Source organism: Giraffa tippelskirchi, chromosome 1, assembly GCF_054371585.1.
Source record: "Giraffa tippelskirchi isolate mGirTip1 chromosome 1, T2T-mGirTip1v1.2.pri, whole genome shotgun sequence".
Classification (NCBI taxonomy): Eukaryota; Metazoa; Chordata; class Mammalia; order Artiodactyla; family Giraffidae; genus Giraffa; species Giraffa tippelskirchi.
The window spans coordinates 134024445-134048433 of NC_137275.1; the positions used below are offsets into that span (position 1 = coordinate 134024445).

The 23989-nt window shown below is 37.1% G+C and overlaps 1 pseudogene across 2 annotated transcripts in view; it reads left to right on the forward strand.

Annotated features, from left to right (window-relative positions):
• LOC145509217 (protein CFDP2 pseudogene) overlaps positions 1-23989 on the forward strand; it is an 837797-nt pseudogene that overhangs the window by 214927 nt on the left and 598881 nt on the right. For both annotated transcript variants that reach the window (XR_014055918.1, XR_014055919.1), the window contains one exon: positions 8894-9318. The product of XR_014055918.1 is annotated as a protein CFDP2 pseudogene, transcript variant X1 (transcript). The remainder of the gene's footprint in view (positions 1-8893; positions 9319-23989) is intronic.

The following is a 23989-nucleotide window of genomic DNA, read 5'->3' on the forward strand; positions in this document are numbered from 1 at the left end:
TTAGTTTCTACTTATATAGCACATGTTCTTCTACATAATGACTCTTACAATATTTTTCCGTTCAGATCAACATCCCCTGATTCTAAGATGTGTTAAAAGTTTTTTCCTAATCCTTTGTCACATTTTGGTAACATGTTTACCCCAAAACCTATTTTTATTCTACTAAAACATAGTCTATGAATCATATTATTCCATTTACTTATTCTGTACAGCCTGCTACTACAGCGAGTACAGCGTCTTGCTTCAGTGAATAAGTACTATAGCGGTGTCTAAGGGCAAAAGTTTCTGAGTATAGCGATTGTCAGTGATGGTTTGTTTACCATCTACCCACATAACACAAGGCTATTTCTGGCAGGGACAAGTCTTTTGCAGTTTACCTAGAAACTATTTACAATACAATTCATATATGTCTTTTCTGTTTATGCTTAGATTCTGAGGGGAAAATGCAATTGGCTTTGTTTCTGTAATTTTCCCTGATACATGACCCAAGTTTTCCAGTCATCAATAACAATCTCCTCATGAGGCCAGGTCACAATAGGCTTAGGGCTTGCTTTCCAAATGATCATGGCCTTATTCCCTGGCTGAATGTTAGGGACCCACCAGTCAGGGGCCTCAGTAAGTCTGATCATTTTTGGAATGTTTCTCTGGGGCAAGGGATCATTTTTCTTTTTCCTGGACTCTCATGACCTCATCGTGGAAGCCTCTCCAACTCCAGCCATAAAAAAATGAAACAGAGTTAGCCACAACAAAAGCATAGAAACAGAAAGGAGTGAAGTTTCCAATCCAGGAGAGAAACCGCTTTGCAATTTCTTCTTGAGTGGTGCCGTGACTTTGTCATCCGGCATTAGTTCCAGAACGGCTCCCAACATTTCTAGAATATGTGAATGGAACCAGTAAATGCAGATACATTTCATCAGGTTTGGGTTACATCAGGAGGTACATACTTTCACAGAAAATGTAATAGGTTTTAGAAATATTCATTTTGAACAAACTTTGGACACATTCATTTGAGTTGCTTCTAGGACATAAAAATTAAGAAGGGGAGTATTTGTTAAAAGTATGAGATGACTGAGATGTCATGTAGGTCAAAATAGGTCAAAAGGCACTGATAAAAATAGAAGAGTAAGGATTTTATTTCTGAAGCAAATTAAAGCCTCCTTGTTTTAACCAATTTTGAAATAAATTGCAGAAGTGCAGGAAAAGCAAGAGCAGAAGAAGATTTTAAAAGTTAGTTTATGACCAGGATATCTCAAGGAACATTTAGAAGTGTTTTACTAGTATGAAGTATCTAAAAATGGTCACATTTCCCCTGCCTTCCAGAAGCATTTACTGTACTGCTCTTCCAGTTTTCTTCAAGTCTGCCCACTGCCTTCTAGCCTCTGCTTGTTGCCAAACTGCAAAGGTCAAGTCAGTGTTCCAGAATGCAAGGGTTTTATTTTGATCTGAGTTCAGTTCCATATTCATTGTCTTCTTCTTTTTCCCCACCCATCACCTTAGTGTTTATTCTCCCCAGGAGGAGTGCTTGCCTTTACCCCTTGATCCAATCAGATAGTGATGTTTTTCATTTATCTCAGTAATTTACAGAAGCTACATCTAAAGCTAACTATTTGTGTCTAGAATTTGTGGGGAAATAATATTTATTTCAGTAAATATTCACTTCAGTATTCTTGCCTTCAGAACCCCATGAACAGTATGAAAAGGAAAAAAGATAGGACACTGAAGATGAACTCCCCAGGTCTGTAGGTGCCCAATATGCTACTTCAGATCAGTGGAGAAATAACTCCAGAAAGAATGAAGAGACGGAGCCAAAGCAAAAACAATAGCCAGTTGTGGATATGACTGGTGATAGAAGCAAGGTCTGATGCTGTAAAGATCAATATTGCATAGGAACCTGGAATGTTAGGTCCATGAATCAAGGCAAATTGGAAGTGGTCAAACAGGAGATGGCAAGAGTGAATGTCGACATTCTAGGAATCAGCCAACTAAGATGGGCATGAATGGGTGAATTTAACTCAGATGACCATTATATCTACTACCATGGGCGGGATTTCCTTACAAGAAATGGAGTAGCCATCATAGTCAAAAAAGAGTCCGAAATGCAGTACTTGGATGCAATCTCAAAAATGACAGTATGATCTCTGTTCATTTCCAAGGCAAACCATTCAGTATCACAGTAATCCAAGTCTATGCCCTGACCAGTAATGATGAAGAAGCTGAAGTTGAAAGGTTCAATGAAGACCTGCAGGACCTTTTAGAACTAACACCTAAAAAAGATGTCCTTTTCATTATAGGGGACTGGAGTGCAAAAGTTGGAAGTCAAGAAATACCTGGAGTAACAGGCACATTTGGCCTTGGGTACAGAATAAAGCAGGGCAAAGGCTAACAGATTTTGCCAAGAGAATGCACTGGTCATAGCAATCACCTTCTACCAACAACACAAGAGAAGACTCTACACATGGACATCACCAGATGGGCAACACCAAAATCAGATTCATTATATTCTTTGCAGCCAAAGATGGAGAAGCTCTATACAGTCAGCAAAAACAAGACTGGGAGCTGACTGTGGCTCAGATCTTGAACTCCTTATTGCCAGTTTCAGACTTAAATTGAAGAAAATGGGGAAAACCACTAGACCATTCAGGTATGACCTAAATCAAATCCCTTATGATTATACAGAGGAAGTGAGAAATAGATTTAAGGGACTAGATCTGATAGAGTGCCTCATGAACTATGGACGGAGGTTCATGACATTGTAGAGGATAAAGGGGTCAGGACCATCCCCAAGAAAAAGAAATGCAAAAAAGCAAAATGGCTGTCTGAGGAGGCCTTACAAATAGCTGGGGAAAGAAGAGAAGCCAAAAGTAAATGGGAAAAGGAAAGATATTCCCATTTGAATGCAGAGTTCCAAAGAATAGCATGGAGAGATAAGAAAGCCTTCCTCAGCGATCAATGCAAAGAAATAGAGGAAAACAATAGAATAGGAAAGACTAGAGATCTCTTCAAGAAAATTAGAGATACCAAAGGAACATTTCATGCAAAGATGGGCTCAATAAAGGACAGAAATGGTATGGACCTAACAGAAGAAGAAGATATTTAGAAGAGGTGGCAAGAATACACAAAAGAACTATACAAAAAAGATCTTCACGACCCAGATAATCACAATGGTGTATCACTCACCTAGAGCCAGACATCCTGGAATGTGAAGTCAAGCCGCCTTAGGAAGCATCACTGTGAACAAAGCTAGTGGAGGTGATGGGATTCCAGTTGAGCTATTTCAATCCTGAAAGATGATGGTGTGAAAGTGCTGCACTTGTTATGCCAGCAAATCTGGAAAACTCAGCAGTGGCCACAGGACTGGAAAAGGTCAGTTTTCATTCCAATCCCAAAGAAAGGCAATGCCGAAGAATGCTCAAACTACTGCACAATTGCACTCATCTCACACGCTAGTGAAGTAATGCTCAAAATTCTCCAAGCCAGGCTTCAACAATACGTGAACCGTGAACTTCCAGATGTTCAAGGTGGTTTTAGAAAAGGCAGAGGAACCAGAGACCAAATTGTCAACATCCGATGGATCATCGAAAAAGCAAGCAACTTCCAGAAAAACATCTATTTCTGCTTTATTGACTATGCCAAAGCCTTTGACTGTGTGGATCACAATAAACTGTGGAGAATTCTGAAAGAGATGGGAATACCAGACCACCTGATCTGCCTCTTGAGAAACCTGTATGCAGATCAGGAAGCAACAGTTAGAACTGGACATGAAACAACAGACTGGTTCCAAATAGGAAAAGGAATACGTCAAGGCTGTATATTGTCACCCTGCTTATTTAATTTATATGCAGAGTACATCATGCGAAACGAGGGGCTGGATGAAGCGCAAGCTGGAATCCAGATTGCCAAGAGAAATGTCAGTAACCTCAGATATGCAGATGACACCACCCTTATGGCAGAAAGTGAAGTAGAACTAAAGCTCCTCTTGATGAAAGTGAAAGAGAAGAGTGAAAAAGTTGGCTTAAAGCTCAACATTCAGAAAACGAAGATCATGGCATCCGTTGCCATCACTTCATGGCAAATAGATGGGTAAACATTGGAAACAGTGGCTGACTTTATTTTTCTGGCTTCAAAATCACTGCAGATGGTGATTGCAGCCATGAAATTAAAAGACACTTACTCCTTGGAAGGAAAGTTGTGACCAACCTAGACAGCATATTAAAATAGCAGAGACATTACTTTGTCAACAAAAGTCTCTCTAGTGAAGGCTGTGGTTTTTCCAGTAGTCATGTGTGAATGTGAGAGTTGGACTATGAAGAAAGCTGAGTGCGGAAGAATTGATGCTTCTGAACTGTGGTGTTGGAGAAAACTCTTGAACATCCCTTGGACTGCAAGGAGATCCAACCAGTCCATCCTAAAGGAGATCAGTCCTGGGTGTTCATTCGAAGGACTGATGCTGAAGCTGAAATTCCAATACTTTGGCCACCTGATGCGAAGGGCTGACTCTTTTAAAAAGACCCTGATGCTGGGAAAGATTGAAGGCAGGAGGAGAAGGGGAAGACAGAGGATGAGATGGTTGGATGACATTACCGACTCAACAGACATGAGTTTGGGTAAACTCCGGGAGTTTTTGATGGACAGGGAGGCCTGGCGTGCTGCGGTTCATGGGGTCGCGAAGAGTCGGACATGACTGAGAGACTGAACTGAACTGAACTGAATATTTAACATTTACATTCTAGCCTCCTAGTATATATTTATAGAATGAATTGATTGATGAAAGCGTTAAAAAGATAGTGGTCAGAAACCAGGAAATTGGGCTATATTATAGAATTCTTTAAAAAATTGCACCATTATGTGTTCCTGTTCAAAGGACAGGTTGAGCTATCTGAATTCACTGTTCTGCCCACATTATGTTTGCCCTGTAGAAAGGAAATTTGCCTTTCGAAGGCTGTGTTGAAGTTCAGCCTGTGCCATTCCACATCACAGTAGGAATATCACAGCCCATCACTTCTTAAAGTTAATGTACCATCCTTCACAAGATCCTCTCTAGACTAATATTGCCAGAGGTTAAATGACATTAATACAGAAGTTCATGACTGCATAATGTAGTTTATAATCCTGAGGACACACTGTAACAGCAACAGCCATTCTTCTCATATTTCTGTTGTCTTTTTGACATAAAAATTGCTCTTGTGGAAAATTGTCATTTCCCAGAGGTCCAATTCTTTATGCTGGGGCTACATGGGGTACAGAATAGCTGAAATCTGAGTATGGAACAAAACAGTAGATAAAGAAAGGGACTGCAAACTAAGGAGAGTTAAACTCTAACAGTTGGCTTTCTCATGTCCTGTTTTCTCTACAAAACAAGTATGAAGCTCTGTGTTTTATTTTCTCTGTGTTCCCATAAGTACATCCTGTGTTTGAGCATACTTATGTTTCTATATCTTATCTCTTGCTGTTTTTCTGGTTATTATCTTGCAACTTACTGATGATGGCAGATATTAAGTATCTCTTAGAAGTTCTTGGACCTCAAGTAACTCTGACTTTGTTGATACTTAAACCTTAGAGAGATATATATGAGGTACTCAAGCTGCCTGAAGCCCATTTTTCATAACTAGGACATTTGTTTAAGTTCCTATGTACTTGCCTACTCTAAGGAACTAGGCTAGCTATGTTAAATCTTTGAGAGACCTTTATAGCACTGCTTATAAATCCTTTATTACAGTCAGGGTTAAGGACCTCTTTGGGGTTCCATTCCTCTGAGTGTGATTCAGGTTTTTAGTAAGGAACGTATTTATTAAAAAATATCCCATTTTGCCAATATAATAGCTAATGAGGCAACAGACAGATTTCACTTAAAAACAAACTACTTCACTCCTCCTTAGAACAGCATCACATTCCAGAATAGAGGTGTTTACCATTTAAAGCCTAAAAATAATTAACAGTATATGCCAAGTTGCATTTAGAAAATGTCTCCAAAATCTATATTGTTATATCCATTTGTATCATTCAAAAATCATGGTTGTCAATTTAGATCACAATCAGTGGTTAGAAATTATTAGAAGTGAGTGAATACTATAAATATGATTCAAGAAAGTCTTTAAAAATCAGATGTCAAGCTGGCTAAATATTTAAGAAATACTAAAACTCTTTACTTTTGCATGACAAAATTTTCTCATTTATTGATTCAAATTAAGCCACATAGAATTCTGTTGACCCTATGGACTGCAGCACAATAGACTTCCCTATCCTTCACCATCTCCCAGAGTTTGCTCAAACTCATGTCTGTTGAGTTGGTGATTCCATCCAACCATCTTGTCCTCTGCTGTCCGCTTCTCCTCCTGCGTTCATCTTTCTCAGCATCAGGGTCTTTTCCAATGAGTCAGGTCTTCACATCAGATGGCCAAAGTATTAGAGCTTCAGCTTTGGCATCAGTCTTTCCAATGAATATTCAGGGTTTCTTCAGTGCTCAGCAGTCGGGTTTCCTTTAGAATTGACCTCCTTGCAGTCCAAGGGACTCTCAAGAGTCTTCTCCAATACCAGGGTTCAAAGGCATCAATTCTTCAATGCTCAGCCTTGTTTTATTATTGGAAAAATATGACAATGTTAACTCAATCAAATGAACAAATGCAAATATTTTATATCAATATTAAGTAGAAGTGCTGAAGCATGTTACTTAAACACATGGGCTTTGCAGCCACACTACTTGGCTTGAAATCTGATCTCCAAACTCAATTGTCATAGTATATTAGGCAAGTCATTTTGTATTTCTAAACACTTGTTTCCTCAATCATGCAATAGAAATGCTGCTAGCACCTACACCAGAAGTGTTACTGTTGGTAAGTGTTAAATGGGAAGATTGAAGTTAAACAGAAACTAGTGGCACATATCAAGCAGTCAATACATTATGGCTGTTTTTAAAAAAACACAAAATTATGATTGTGTTTACTCATTTCAATTAAATAAAATTTAAAATAATAATGAAATATACTTTTTCACTTATTCAATGGATAGCAACCTGAAAGTATGAGGAGTGCTGGGAAACACTTGTAAACATCATTGGTGACAGTATACAGTGGTTGAATGCAATATAATTCATTCTGCACAAACAGCAGAAAATAATTTCTTGAGACTTTACTAGATATCTCACTAAAATGCTGAAAATATTGAGTAGTTTAAAGGCTACTCATCATCAGGACCATGAGAAAAACATGCCATAGGATCAACCTAGCAAGAACAGAACTGCTCAGGTCTCTGAGCACTTGATTCAGCAGCCTCAGTATTAGGGACACTAGATACATCATCTGTGAGGGAGTCATGGCAGTGCTGCCAAAAGTGATGGACATAATGTGACTCCGTGGCCTGGTTGTTGCTGTGACTTCCATTCCTGTGTTCTCTACCTTTTTGCATTGCTTATTTCTGCTTCAAAGCCCAGGGTAGATCGCAAACCCTTTTACTAGTCTCACGGAAAGCTCAAATTGATTGCTTGATTGATTTTCTTCAGTGGGAGATTTAGTAAGTTGCACTAAGCATTGACTGTCACCCTCCCCCTTTGCTTATCTGTAGGCAACAGAGAGCAGTCCAAGAAGAAAGTAGCAACCCATTGCTTTTAGTGGTATCCTAGGGTCAGAGTCGGACACGACTGAAGTGACTTAGCAGCAGCAGCAGCAGCAGGATTAGAACACAACACTGAAGTTCAGAGATTCTAAGACAGAGCAAAAGCTGAGGGGTGCCTGTTCTGAAGAAGAAGAAAAAAGAAAAAAAAAAACAGCAAAGAGATTAGCTTAATAGTCTATGCCATGTGTCCTCTGAAAGCATTTTCATATGTATTTGCATGGACTAAGAGGCCAGGAAGGCAAACAGGAACCTGAAGCTAAAAATCCTGAAAACTAATTAGAATTTTTGATTGTCTTGTAGTATTTGGGTTTTAAAATGTGGAGTACATGCCATACCCAGTATGAGTAGCTCTAGTGAATATTTTAGATTTGTAGCTGAGTCCCCTAAAAAACTAAGTTCTACTAATAAAAATAAACTGTAAATAGGCCAGTCCCTATGAAGTCTGAATCCTAGTACACATAATTGTCAGCAGAATATTAAATCCTTTCTAGGGGAAGATAAAAGCTACACCTCTAAAAAAAATTTTTTTATATACAGTGACTACTATTACATCTAAAACTACCAGACACATCTAAATATAGTACTAAATTATTTAAAACCAACACAAAAAATTCAACAAAAATAGATGCACATACGATCAAGACTGTGTTATTAAAAACTTTAAAACAACCATAACTAACTGTACCTAACAAGACAAAATTTTCATAGGAGAGTTCATACATAGGAGATAACAGTTGAATTAGAAAAAAGAAAATACAATATAGTGATTGCTATCTCCGTAAATGGTTTTAACAGCAGATTGGATGAACAAAAAGAGAATCAGTAAAGTATAACATAGGTCAGTACAACCTGAAGAGAAAAATGGATGAAAAATGGAGATAAGAGCATAAGAAACATTTGAGACAAAAATGAAAGACAGTTATCCTAATTAAAGTACTGGGAGATTGAGCTGAGTGGAATGAGGCAGGGCAAAGGGATAAAAGACACCAAGGATTTAAGAATAGTTCCACACCCCCAAATATGATGAACACAGAAAAAACCAAGTCTAGAAAAATCACTGAAAATTTCTAAAAAAACAAACGATAAAAGTCCGAAAAGCAGCCAAATGGAAAAAAAAAAATAGGACCTCATATGCTCAATAATAAGATTGACAGATGCATTTTCAAAATAAAAAATTGTGTGTAAAGTTATTGTGCTCTTATGCTTTATTTCATTCTGCTTATAATTAGCTTATTAAGTATTAATTTAGATACCATATTATTTAAGATAATATTTCTCTTAACAGGGTTATGGTCTTGAGATGCGATCCATTTATCCCAGCTGTTGTGACTGCTGCTGGCATCCAGCACTCAGCTGTCAGCTCTTACCAGAGATTACTACCATCGTGCTTCATGATTGCCTCAACTAAACATGATTATCACAAAGGTTGTGACCCTGCCTCTGATTGGTCCATATCCAGTGATTGCTTACAGGAGTAAAAATGTCCTGCTTTCTCATCCAGTCCTGGAACCACTTGGATAGGTCATCCCATCCTCAGTACTCGCTGCAGTGATGACTGGACCCTTCCACTAAAACTGCCTTGCAGCTTGATGTCTTCCTCTGGTTCAACTTCCTTTTTCCTCATCCACGGCTGATGACCCCAAGAGAACACAGCCTCCTTCCTGCTTTCTGCTTCAGAGTTTGCTTCTGAAAGAAATCAACCTGTGACAAGTAAGTTCCATATTTTCTCCCTCTTCTTGGGGAAGACCTTTATTCTTGGTTCCATTGAAATAACTTTGCACTGTGCTTACTCTCTCAAGATATTTATGATGTTTCATTATATATATAATGCATATATAAACCAAACTAGAATAAAGTAATGTATTAACTTAAATAGGAATAAAAGAAGGAGTATTAGAGGCACAAAGATAAAAGAGCTACAAATTGGAATGTCTCTCTTCACATAAGTGTATCAGCTTGGTATAAGTGTGTATCATTTAGTAAAAGAGGAACGGAAATTGATTTCCAAACACCTATGTGAGAGCTTTTGACCATCACTAAGGGACACTATATTTGCACTGTCTAAAGTTCAGAAATAACAAGGGTAAAACCAATGAATCACCAAAGCAGTTCTTAGTAAAGCTTATTGTGCACATAACAAAAAGATTGTTTGTGAACCAGAAGCATTCAAACCAAACATGAATGAGGCTCAGGGGTATATCGTTATTAAGCATTTTTTTATAGTGAGAAGGCAGTGACTGTCCTTCAAAGAGATTGGTTGTAATACTAGAATTTTCTTAAATGATAGGAAATGATGATTGTGTCAAATAGATTTTGAGAAATAATTTTAGTTTTGTTTATGATTTCAAGATATATAAATAAAAAGTGACCCAGGTCATGTTAATCTAGCAAAATAAGCTAAATTAAGCTTATAAATTTTGTTTATAGTACTAAACTGGTTTCATCTGCTCAGGGAATTTTCCAAACTGTTCTCCATTTTTGTCTGTTTGAAGATACTGGTGATGTTACAGGCATTGAGCAAATAAAGCAATACCTAAGTGCTTTAGAAAAATATATTTACCTTAAATATTAGGATTATCGTGTATTTTTCTCCTTTATTGTTTATCATTTGAGAGATAAAATGTTAAAGGCCTTTTTGCTTCTATTATACAATGAAATATGTATTAGTTGACTATTTTTCAACAATTTTATTGAGATATGACTCACATGCCATACAATTCACTGATTCAAAGCTTGCAATTCATTTTTTGTGTGTGTGTATGTGTGTTTAGTATATTCACAGATATGTGCAGTAACCTGCAGTCAATTATAAAACATTTTATCACCTCAAAAGGAAACCCCATATCTTGTGACTATCATCTTTTTAATCCTTTTGTCTAAATATACCCATCTCTAAGCAATTATTTATTTTTCAGTCTCTATATTTTTATTTTCTAATCATTTTATGTGAGTGCAATCATAAAAATTGTGATATTTTTGACTAGTTTATTTACCATATAGTCTCAAGATTCATTTGTGTTGTATATATCAGTACTTCATTGCTTTTATAGTTGGATATTCTATTGTATGGGCATACCATATGTTGTTTATTCATCCTGTGGTTGATGGATATATGTTGTTTCCACCTTTTGTTTATATGAATAATGCTGTTTAAATATTCATATGCAGTTTTTGGTATGGACATATATATTTATCCCTCTTGGGCATATACTCAGGAGTAGAATTGCTGGGCCATAGGAAAACTCTACCTTTAATCATGAGAAGAATATCAATCTGTTTTCCAAAGTGGCTGTGATATTTTATATTCCCACCAGCAGTGTATCAGTGTTCCAATTTCTCTATTTTCTCACCATCATACATTGTTATCTTCCTATAACACTTTATCTTAGCACATACAAAGTAATATCACACTGTGTTCTGAACTTGCATTTTTATGATCACTAATGATGTCAAGCATCTTTTCATGTGCTTAGTGGCCAAATATTTGTATATCTGCCTGGAAGAAATATTAATAATATTCATATCATTTATTCATCTTTTAATTGTTTTGTGTTTTTATTATAGTTATAAAAAGTTTTTTTTAATATATTCTTGATACAGTCCTTTATCAGACAAATGACTTGCAAATATTTTCCCTATTCTGTATGTTTTCACTTTCTTGATGGCACCTTTGAAACAATAAGTTGTTAATATTGATTAATCCAGTTTTTCTGTTTTGTTTATTGCCCCTGTTTTTGTGTTCATTTCTAAGAATCCTTTGCCACATCTGAGGTAAAAGAGATTTACTTCTTTGTTTTCTTCAAAGGGTTTTATAGCTTTAGCTCATATATTTAGGTCTTGGTTCAATTTTTATTTAATTTTTAAATAAGTTATAAGGTAAGGGCCCATCTTGATGCTTTGCATGGGGCTATTTAGTCGTCCCACTCTCAGTTGTTGTAAAGACTCTTCTCTTGGGATGGTCATGGCACCTTTGTAGAAAATCATTTGGCCATATGTGTGTGGATTTTCTGTTTTCGTCCATTTAACTGGCATCCCAGATGGCATTAGTGGTAAAGAATCTGCCAGCCAATGCAGGAATCCCAGGAGATGAAAGTTCTATCCTGGATTGGGAAGATCCCCTGGAGTAGGAAATGGCAACCCACTACAGTATTCTTGCATGGGAAATTTCATGGAAAGAGGAGCCTGGCAGGGTCAGGGGGCCACAAAAAGTTGGACATGACTGAGCACACACTCACTCTCACACACTCTCTTTCTCTCTCTCTCTCTCATGGCCTGTGGGAGATCTCTTTCTCTCCATTGAATTTTATCTCTGTTCCAGTTTGAGTTTCATACTGTCTTGATTACCATCTTTGAAGTAGGAAACTGTGAGGTCATATATTGTGTTTTATTTTTCAAAGTTGTTTTGGCTCTTCTGGTTCCTTATAATTTTATATGAATTTTACAATCAGCTTGTCTGTTTCGATAATGAAGTCATCTGGCATTGTAATGGGGGGTGTGTTGAACTTGTAGATAAGATTGGGGAGTGTTGCTATTTTAACAGGATAAATCTTTCAGTCATGAGCATGGATTTACCTCCAGTTATTTAGATATCATTTAATTTCTTGAGATATTTTGTGGTTTTCATATTATGCAAGATTTTTGCTTTGTTTGTTAAGTGTATGCCTCATTTTTATTCCTTTCCTTTTTCATCTTACTATGAAACGTGTTCTTATTTTCAAGGTTGTTCATTGCAAGTATACAGAAAGAATATAGGAGTATATAAAAGATTGTACAGGAAGATTGTTTTTGCCTAATTAAATTTTTTTTTTCTGAGTTAGATGTACAAAGTCATCAGTGTTTTGGGTAATGCATACCTTTTCTAGAGAAAGAGAATGAAAACAGTGTAAACAAGACTTGAAGGCTGGATGAGATATTGGTTAAAAAAAAATCTTTACAGATACATATAAAATCAATGATTAGAAGATGCTTTGTGAGGTGTATTAAAAATATTTAAGTAGAAAATGTACTTTCTACTTATTCACTCATTCACTCAAAACATTTAAATATCTAGGATACTTAAACATACTAGATGAAATGAATTTTGATGGTCACTGGGAATACAGTAGTGACCCAAATTCCTGACATTGTGTACATATTTATTTAATCTTCTCTATAATTCAGTAGATTATAAACGGCATGGGGTCAGTGATTGTCTTGTTTACTTTTGCCTGGTAAAAACAACTAAGAAGTTATGCTAACATATAGGAGTGTCATGTAACTCTAACATGGAGCTTTGGGGGAGAATTTACCTTTAATCTGGAAATTCAAGAATCAATACTGTAGGCAAAATAATGACCCCTAACGATGTTCCATCCTAATCTTGCACATCTATGAACGTGTTACCTTACGTGGAAAGAAGGGAATTTGCAAATATGATTAAGCAGTTTGAGACTGGAAGATTACCCTGGATTATCTGGGTGGACCTATGTAATTACAAAAGTTCTAGTAAGTAAAAGATGGAGGCAGGATCCTCAGTGTCAGAAGGAAATGACATGAACAGCACTGTACCAGCCATATTGGCTTGGGGATAGAAAGAGTAACAAGCTAAGGACCTGCAGGCAGGCCCTGGAAGTTTCAAGGAGGCAAGGAAATTCTGTACTAAAACTTTCTAAAGCAGTGCAGTCCTGACAAGAGCGTGACTGTAGCCCATTCAGCCCATTTCAGAGTTGTGCCATGCAGTGTCACCCCAAAAAAAAAAGTGTAAACCACCAATTAAGAAAAAAAATTGGTAGTATCAGTGGGAAAGCAGCACAATAAATAAGCAGCAAGAAGGTCTCACACTGGTAGAAAAACTGTCATATGTCAAAGAACGCAGAGAAGAGAGATCATGGCATATTCCAGTTTTAAAAGTAGTAAAATATAGCTTGTGGAGGAGGGCATGGCAACCCACTCCAGTATTCTTGCCTGGAGAATCCCCATGGACAGAGAAGCCTGACAGGCTACAGTCCATGGGTTCACAAAGAATCAGACACGACTGAGCGACTATCACAAAATATAGTTTCAGCATGTAATTTAGGTCGGAATAAAAAGTAAGTTGAAAGTTGAGCCAGATGATGAAGAATCTTGCAAATCTTGTAAAGAACTGAGCTTTTATTAAGGACATGGAGAGATTTTGAAAACATTTAAAGCTGGAGGTAACTTGATCTAATTTTTGTTGTAGAAAGGTCATTCTGAGTTCATTGTGGATTCCTGGTAGGCAGAATTACATTCAAACTGTTTTAATTCAGTCATAAGTATTAATGACCTACAGGGTAGTGCTGTTGTCATAAAGAGGATGAAAAGGATTAATAAGATACACAGGAGTTAGAATTAACAGTGAAAACAGTGGACAATTAAGACAATGTTGATATCATGGCTTCCTCTTTGGATAATGTATGAGGTGTAGAATTACTGAATGATGTATCAATACCAAAGGAGCAAGTTTGGGGGAATTAATTCAGTGATAGATATATCAAGTAATAGATTTCTCCAAGTTGAGAGATCAGTTTGCTTTATGGATTTGAATTTAAAAAATAATTCAGAGTTGAATATATAAAATTAATTGAAGCCATGAGGAAATTGTTTGTATACTTTGCCAAAAAGACAGCAAAGAAGAAGTGGATCTAGAAAATAATCTGGTAACATTAACATTTAAGATTTTTTATTTTTTAAACACTAAACTTTAATCTGAATATGTTACTTTTGTTCTGCTGTATAACAGGCTTTGGAGTCCAAGAAAACAGGATATAAACCATGCTTTCATATTAATAGGTCAAGTTTTTTAAATACTTTGAAACTGTTTCCCGATTTTTCCTTTGCATATAATAACTTCAAATTTGATACTTGTGTGAGGAAAAAATAGGCTATAGTATGTGTGATGCCTAGCAAAATAGCTGGTTTATAAAAGTGATTTAGTGATCATTTTGTAATGGTCACTAAACAATGTCTGTTATTTGATCACTTATTAACTATAATTTCTAATGTGATTTAATATATTTTGTTTGATACATTAAATATTATTTTCTTGCTCTTAGATAATGAAATGGCAAAATACTACATATAAAATTGGACTTAACAGTTCTATAAAAACTAATCTATGGAATTATGGAAAAACCCAGGGATCGAACCCAGGTCTCCTGCCTTGCACGTGTATTCTTTACCAGCTGAGCCACAAGGGAAGCCCTTAAAAAATAGAACCATGAGGCATAACTCATAATATATCCATTTTAGAATAAATTAATACTATATATTGGTTTTAGCTCAAGATATGCATATTCAAATTAATGTAATGCTTGAGATTTACCAAAGCATTGCAAATTTTGTTAATTGATGCAGGAACTAAAGAAACAGAGACTATCACAGCAAGATTCCTCCTCTGCTCTTTGTGTTTGTGCATGATTGTTAAATATCTAATTATCGCACTTTGCCTGAAGATATCAGGGCTTCCCAGGTGGCGCTAGTGGTAAAGAATGAGACTGCCCGTGCAGGAGACCAAAGAGACATAGGTTAGATCCCTGGGTTGGGAAAATCCCCTGGAGAAGGTAATAGCAACCCACTCCAGGATTCTTGCCTGGAGAATCCCATGGACAGAGGAGCCTGGGGGGCTGCAGTCCGAGGGGCAGCAAGGAGTTGGACACGATTGAAGCGACTTAACACTAGCACCACCACTGAAGATTACCAAAGATACAAAACATAAATATTAACATTTCTTCCCTCTAAAGAACAAATTTCCAAATCTTTCAAATAACTATTTACCAATGATTTTAATCCAGCAATGTAATAACTCTCCATTCCCTGTGTTGCTATTATACTTTTGTCATAGTTTAGAATTATTATATATAGAGTTCAGAATTTAGAATTGAATTATTATGTATCCTTGTTTTTGGAGTTAAATTGTAAGACCTATCATGGTAGCAGTTATGCTTTAAAATTGTGTAATAGCTTTTAGAATAGTGAGTATAATGATTGTTACATGATAGGTGCATTTTGATTTATTAAGGAGTAAGTATAATCCTCCTTATTTTATTTGAACCATTATATAGAAATTTTAACCTATTTTTTTCTCATTTGATTTATTTAGTTTTGTACTAGTTGTATAAATCAGAGATCATAACAGCAGTTAAAACAACCAGGAACGCTTGAAAAGAAAAGTAGTGCTCCTAAAAAATAACTTAAAAATAGCTGTGGAATAATTGCATCAGTGACCCAAACAAATTAAAGTCTGTAAGAACTGAAGAGTTGTGCGGAACTAAAATTTATTGTGAGTATGTTCCTGCATGTCCCCATGCACATAAACACATGCACTTACACACTCACAAAATTTTTACACACACTTACAATCACAAAACATGATTTTCCTTAATCCTACTGAGCTTACAAATGTAGATAAAGAGTTTAAACTGATCAACATTTATATATATAAACTTTAACACATGCAGTCCATCAGCATGTGTTGATATCTACAATGGACATCACCAGATGGTCAACACTGAAATCGGATTGATTATATTCTTTGCAGCCAAAGATGGAGAAGCTCTATACAGTCAACAAAAACAAGACCGGGAGTGGACTGTGGCTCAGATCATGAAATGCTTATTGCAAAATTCAGACTTAAATTGAAGAAACTGGGGAAAACCACTAGACCATTCAGGTATGACCTAAGTCAAATCCCTTATGATTATACAGTGGAAGTAAGAAATAGATTTAAGGGACTAGATCTGATAGACAGAGTGCCTGATGAACTATGGACTGAGGTTCGTGACATTGTAGAGGATACAGAGGTCAAGACCATCCCCAAGAAAAAGAAATGCAAAATAACAAAATGGTTGTCTGAGGAGGGCTTACAAATAGCTGGGAAAAGAAGAGAAGCCAAAAGCAAAGAAGAAAAGCAAAGATATCCCCATTTGAATGCAGAGTTCTAAAGAATAGCAGGGAAGATAAGAAGCCTTCCTCAGCGATCAATGCAAAGAAATAGAGGAAAACAATAGAATGGGAAAGACTAGAGATCTCTTCAAGAAAATGAGAGATACCAAGGGAACATTTCATGCAAAGATGGGCTCAATAAAGGGCAGAAATGTTATGAAACTAACAGAAGTAGAAGATATTAAGAAGAGGTGCAAGAATACACAGAACTGTACAAAAAACATCTTCACGACCCAGATAATCACAATGGTGTGATCACTCACCTAGAGCCAGACATCCTGGAATGTGAAGTCAAGTGGGCCTTAGAAAGTATCACTACGAACATAGCTAGTGGAGGTGATGGAATTCCAGTTGAGCTAATTCAAATCCTGAAAGATGATTCTGTGAAAGTGCTGCACTCAATATGTCAGCAAATCTGGAAAACTCAACAGTGGCCACAGGACTGGAAAAGATCTGTTTTCATTCCAATCCCAAAGAAAGGCAATGCCAAAGAATACTCAAACTACTGCACAATTGCACTCATCTCACACGCTAGTAAAGTAATGTTCAAAATTCTCCAAGCCAGGCTTCAACAATATGTGAATTGTGAACTTTCAGATGTCAAGCTGGTTTTAGAAAAGGCAGAGAAATCAGAGATCAAATTGCCAACATCTGCTGGATCATCAAAAAAGCAAGAGTTCCAGAAAAACATCTATTTCTGCTTTATTGACTATGCCAAAGCCTTTGCCTCTGTAGATCACAGCAAACTGGAAAATTCTGAAACAGATGGGAATACCAGATCACCTGACCTGCCTCCTGAGAAACCTGTATGCAGGTCAGGAAGCAAGAGTTAGAACTGGACATGGAACAACAGACTGGTCCAAATTGGGAAAGGAGTACGTCAAGGCTGTATATTGTCACCCTGCTTGTTTAACATATATGCAGAGTACATCATGAGAAACGCTGGGCTGGAAGAAACACAAGCTGGAATCAAGATTGCCGGGAGAAGTATCAATAACCTCAGATATGCAGATGACACCATCCTTATGGCAGAGAGTGAAGGAGAACTAAAGTGCCTCTTGATGAAAAAGGAGAGTGAAAAATTTGGCTTAAAGCTCAACATTCAGAAAACTAAGATCATGGCATCTGGTCCCATCACTTCATGGTAAATAGATGGGGAAACAGTGGAAACCGTGTCAGACGTGATTTTTTTGGGTTCCAAAATTACTGCAGATGGTGACTTCAGCCATGAAATTAAAAAGTGCTTACTCCTTGGAAGAAAAGTTATGACCAACCTAGATAGCATATTAAAAAGCAGAGACATTACTTTTCCAACAAAGGTCCATCTAGTCAAGGCTATGATTTTTCCAGTGGTCATGTATGGATGTGAGAGTTGGACGATGAAGAAAGCTGAGCACCGCAGAATTGATGCTTTTGAACTGTGGTGTTGGAGAAGACTCTTGAGAGTCCCTCGGACTGCCAAGAGGTCCAACCAGTCCGTCCTAAAATCCAACCAGTCCATCCGAAAGGAGATCTGTCCTGAATATTCATTGGAAGGACTGGTACTGAAGTAGAATCTCCAATGCTTTGGCCACCTGATGGGAAGAGCTGACTCATTTGAAAAGACCCTGATGCTGGGAAAGATTGAAGGCAGGAGGAGAAGAGGATAACAGAGGATGAGATGGTTGGATGGCATCATCGACTCAATGGACATGAGTTTGAGTAAACTCCAGGAGTTGGTGATGGACAGGGAGGCATGACGTACCTCCCCAGGAGATGCTTAAGCACAGTTTGTCTCAGTCTCTGTGGTGTCCCTGGGTTCTGGTGCTCACAAGGTTTGTTTGAGCCCTCTGAGCATCTGGCGGGCATTGGGTTTGATTCTGAATGCAAATCGCCCCTCCTACCGTCTTGCTAGTGCTTCTCCTTTGCCCTTGGACATGGGGTATCTCCTCACAGCCGCTCCAGCACCTACTGACTTACCAGGGTTTCTCTGACCTTGGACGTGGGGTATCACCTCAGTGCCGCTCGCTCTAGCACCACACAATTCAAGTCTTGACTAATTCAAGTTAGAATGTATATTTTTTAAGATTTTTTTTAATTTTATTTATTTATTCTTGGCTATGCTGGATCTTCATTGCTCTGCAGAATTTTGTCTGGTTGTGGCGAGTGGGAGGCTACTCTCTAGTTGCAGTGTTTGCTTCTCCTTGCGGTGGGGTGGCTTCTCTTGTTGCAGAACCCAGGCCCTAGGGTGCGCATGCTTCAGTAGTTGCAGGACAAGAGCTCAGTGGCTGTGGAGTGCAGAATTAGTTACCTTACAGCATGTGGGATCTTCTTGGATCAGGGTTCAAACCCTTGTTTCCTGCATTGGCAAGCAGACGCTTTACCACTGAGCCACCAGGGAAGCCCCATTAGAATGTCTTTTATATGTCCTAAAAAAATAGTTAATTAGTAAAAAATAAGGAGTTTTCAGAGATATTTGATTTGCCTCCATAACAATTGTAAAATATGTCCAGAACTAAAGTAAATTTTAGGCATTAGATGTAAAAATGGTCTACAAATATGCAAAGTAAATGAACAATTCATAAAATAACAGATAAAATACTATGTTGGATAATAAAATACCAATACTTGTTTGGAAATATTTGTCAGAAAATTAAAAAAAAATAAATCCTTGATGTTGTCCTCTGAAGTGTAGAAACTAACAGTTTAGCATACTTTTATCCCAGCATGAATCTATTAGTAGTAATTTTTTCCCTGAACATTAAAGAAAAAAACAAAAAAAACAGGAATTTACTAGAGCTAGCTTGAGTTCCATTTAGTGATTAAACTTGCTTTTTTCTGTAAGGCTGGGTCTTATCTTTAACTTTGTCATTTCATATTAAAAGAAAGACATTTTAATATTTGTTTCCATGTTTGCTATTTGATGTGTCAGGTATTAGAACATACTTTTAAATTGCAGTTTTCCCATCCACATTATTCCGGTCTCTTCTCTTTGCTGTCATTTATTAATTTCTACACCTTTTTTAGCATGCTAATTTTGGTTTATATGTATTTCTTCTTCCTCTAGATGGAAAAAAAGTTGTCATGTGCAAGTAATAAGTGTTATTTTTGTCATTTTTGTTGTGTCACCAGTGTACTATAGAAATAACCCATTTAGTGAGGACTAGCTAGGACATACAGAGAATGCATTCTAGCAAATTCATAAAGGATCACTTCTATTTATTTTCTGATTGTAAAACAATATAATTATACATCATATTTTGTTACGTTGTAGTCGCTAAATTGTGTCCAGCTCTTTTGTGGCCCCTTGGACTATAGCCCATCAGGCTCCTCTGTCCATGGGATTTTCAGGCAAGTATACTGAAAATGGTTGCCATTTCCTCCTCTAGGGGATCTTGGTGACCCAGGGATCAAACCACATCTCCTGCCTTGACAGCGGAATTCTTTACCACTGAGCCACCAGTGAAGCCCATACATCATGTTAGAAATATAGTAATACTTTTAATAGCTCAATACAAGTTTGAAGCATTTTCATTACTCCTTAGTCTTATGTTAAAAAGTAATTGCCCACCACTATGAAAACAGTGTCCAGTGTTCAAGCTTAAGATGTAAATTAGTATATTAGCATATGTGTGACCTTTCTTATGCCAGAAGTACCTGAAAGTGTATATGTCTCCAATACTATCATTTTTAAAATCCCATACTTGCATAAATTTGAATTATTTGCCTTCTTGAATTAGGAGTCTGGGTGGAGGATAAAGAAAGTGTTTCTCTGAATGAAAATAATTATATTCAAAGCTAATCTTAATCTTAACCAATGATAGGCTATTGTTGGACTGCCTTCTCTCAGACTTGAGAGAAATATGAAGATAATCGAATGCCATGGTGATAAACCTTTCTCAAATTAATTTTTGCATTTTGTGAGGCATAGTTGTCTATATACCTATTATCCTTCAATCTGTTTACCCTAATAGCATTTTAAAATTATAGACAGTGTAGGTTTAAAGACTCATCACATTCATGGTTTTTAAAGTCCGTGCTATTTGCAAGAACGTGTCAGATGAAATAGTGATGTTTTTTTGAAAAAGCTTGCAAAAGTATTATTTTCATCATCATCAAACAATTTGAATCAAACTATCATAATCAAAATCTAAATATTATACCACTAGATGGAGTTTGGAGTTCTATGTTGGAAAGAAAGAAAGAGGTCGCTTAGTCATGCCCAATTTTTTGCAACCCCATGGACTGTAGCCTACCAGTTCCTCCGTCCATGGGATTTTCCAGGCAAGAGTACTGGAGTGGGTTGCCATTTCCTTTGATATATTCTATAGAATTCTAGAGAAAAGTGTTTTATATACTCACTGGCTCCCCTGGTGGCTCAAATGGTAAAGAATCTGCCCGCAGTGCAGGAGACTTGGGTTTGATCCCCAGGTCGGGAAGATCCCCTGGAAAACGAAATGGCAACCCACTCCAGTATTCTTGCCTGGAAAATTGCATGGACCAAGGAGCCTGGTGTGCTACAGTCCATGGAGTCACAAAGAGTCAGACACAACTGAGTGACTGAGCAGCAGCATACTTGCTATAAATATCAGGAAGTATTCACCAACACACTTAAGTAGATTTTTTGAAATATTATGTGGATACGTAATAAAACTTCACTTTAAGTTGTACTTCTAATGAGTGTTATATACTAATGATAAGTATGCTCAGTCGCTTCAGTCGTGTCCGACTCTGTGCAACCCCATAGACGGCAGCCCACCAGGCTCTGCCGTCCCTGGGATTCTCCAGGCAAGAATACTGGAGTGGGTTGCCATTTCCTTCTCCAGTGCATGAAAGGGAAAAGTGAAAGTGAAGTCGCTCAGTCGTGAAAAAAAGTGAAAGTGAAGTCTTGAGTTTTAAAAAAACTGTGCCTATAATTTGACCTCATCTTGAGAAAATCAAAGACTCATAAACCTCTAAAATTATCCTGTTGTTTTTGTTCATTTGCTGAGTTGTGTTCAATTCTTTATGACCCCATGGACTGCAACATACTAGGCTTCCCTGTCCTTCATCATCTCCAAGAGCTTGCTCAAATTCATGTCCATTAAGTCAGTGATGACATCCAATCATCTCATCCTCTGTAGACCCCTTACCCTCCTGCCTTCAATCTTCTCCCAGAAACAGAGTCTTTTCCAACGAGCTGGGCTCTTTGCATCAGGTAGCCAAAGTATTGGAGTTTCAGCTTCAGCATCAGTCCTTCCAATGAATATCCAGGGTTGATTTCCTTTAGGACTGATTGGTTTGATCTCCTTGCAATCCAAGGGACTCTCAAGAGTCTTTTCCAACACCACTACTCGAAAATATCAATTCTTCGGTGTTCAGCCGTCTTTATAGTCCAACTCTCACATCCATATATGACTACTGGAAAAAACCATAGCTTTGACTATACAGACCTTTGTTGGTGAAATAATGTCTCTGCTTTTTAATATGCTGTCCAGGTTGGTCATAGCTTTTCTTTCAAGGAGCAAGCATCTTTTTAATTTCATGGCTACAGTCACCATCCACACTGATTTTGGAGCCCAAGGAAATAAAGTCTGTCACTGTTTCCATTGTTTCCCCATCTATTTGCCATGAAATGATGGGCCTGGATGCCATGGTCTTCATTTTTTGAATGTTGAATTTTAAGCCAGCTTTTTTACTCTCCTATTTCACCTTCAAGAGGCTCTTTAATTCCTCTTTGCTTTCTGCCATGATGGTGGTGTCATCTGGATATCTGAGGTTATTGATATTTCTCCCAGAAATCTTGATTCTGGCTTGTGTTTCATCCAGCCTGGCATTTTGCATGATGTACTCTGCATGTAAGTTGAAGACGCAGGATGACAATATGCAGCCTTGACATACTCTCTTCTCAATTTTGAAACAGTCTGTTGTTCCAGGTCCCTTTCTAACTGTTGCTTCTTGACCTGCATACAGATTTTTCAGGAGGCAAGTAAGGCTGTCTGATATTCCCATCTCTTTAAGAATTTTCCACAGTTTGTTGTGATTCATGCAGTCAAAGGCATTAGCGTAGTCAATGAAGCAGAGGTAGATGTGTTTTTTTTTTCTGGAATTCTCTTCCTTTTTCTATGATCCAGTGGATGATGGCAATTTAATCTCTGGTTCCTCTGCCTTTTCTAAATTCAGCTTGAACATCTGGAATTTCTTGGTTCATGTACTGTTGAAGCCTATTTGGAGGATTTTGAGCATTACCTTGGTAGCATGTGAAATGATTGCAATTGTGTGGTAGTTTAAATAATCTTTGAAATTGCTCTTCTTTGGGATTGGAATGAAAACTGACCTTTTCCAGTCCTGAAGTTGAACATGATCACTAATTTCAAGGAGGCTTCTTGAATAATTCCCTAAGTTATCAGGACCGGCCTACTTGTCAGAGGGTTAGCTCAGTGAGGCACTTGGAGTCTATATACATGAATATTTACTTACAAGTCAGCATCCTAGTGAAATAAGAGACATAAATCCATACATGTTAGCCATATTAATAAATCTTTAATTTTACACTTACACAGTAAATGCTTATATAGGTCTTCTAGGATTGTTGTAGGGCAATTTAGGGACTGAATATTTAAATGTTTACAATTAGAATACAGATTCTGAGACGAAAACGTTAAAAGCTAGCTAATCTGTTTCCTATCAGGACAGGGCAGAGCAGATTATAACCACCTGTGGTAAATGCCTTGGAGTTCAGCTGTGCTTGAAATGAACTACCTTACAGGAGTGCTGCTTTCCTCTCACAGAGAAAGTTAATGGCAGCTTGAAGTTTGAGATTCTGCCATACAGAGAATATCATCCTAGACTCTACAAAACAACCTATCGCATTATATGTTGTAATATAAATGAAAGGCACATCAATTCTGGGCCAACATTTATCTGTGCATTCCTCTTCTGTTCAATTCTTATTTGTCCTGTATCTCATGAGTCAAGCTACAGACTCAATTCAATCTACTACATTTAACTGATAATTAAAAAAAAAAAAGTCAAAATATCACATTAAATATCACTCAACTTCTAAAGGAACAAAATAAAAAGTTGTAAATATAAAGTTTAAAATAATGGAAACCTTCCTAAATATATATTATAGTACTGTTATGTTTACATCTTGCTTTGGCACAGATATTCTAAAGCAATGATGCAGCAAGATAGAAAAAAATTATATATATAATACTGATTTGTCTATGCAGAATTAGTATCTTTAGGAAAATAGTATACTGGATCATGTAACTCTGTACTATTATATTCAAACTGTGAATTTCTGGGCATTTCTCATATATAGTTTCAGGAAAAGTATCAGTCCCTGAAATTTATTTCCTTCATACAGTTTGCCTTCTTAAGATACAAGCAACTGAATAACGCCAGTTTCTTTTGAAGAGAATGACTTTAAAATGCTCTAGGTAGAATGCAAATAAGGATTTGCTTAGAAAGAATATGA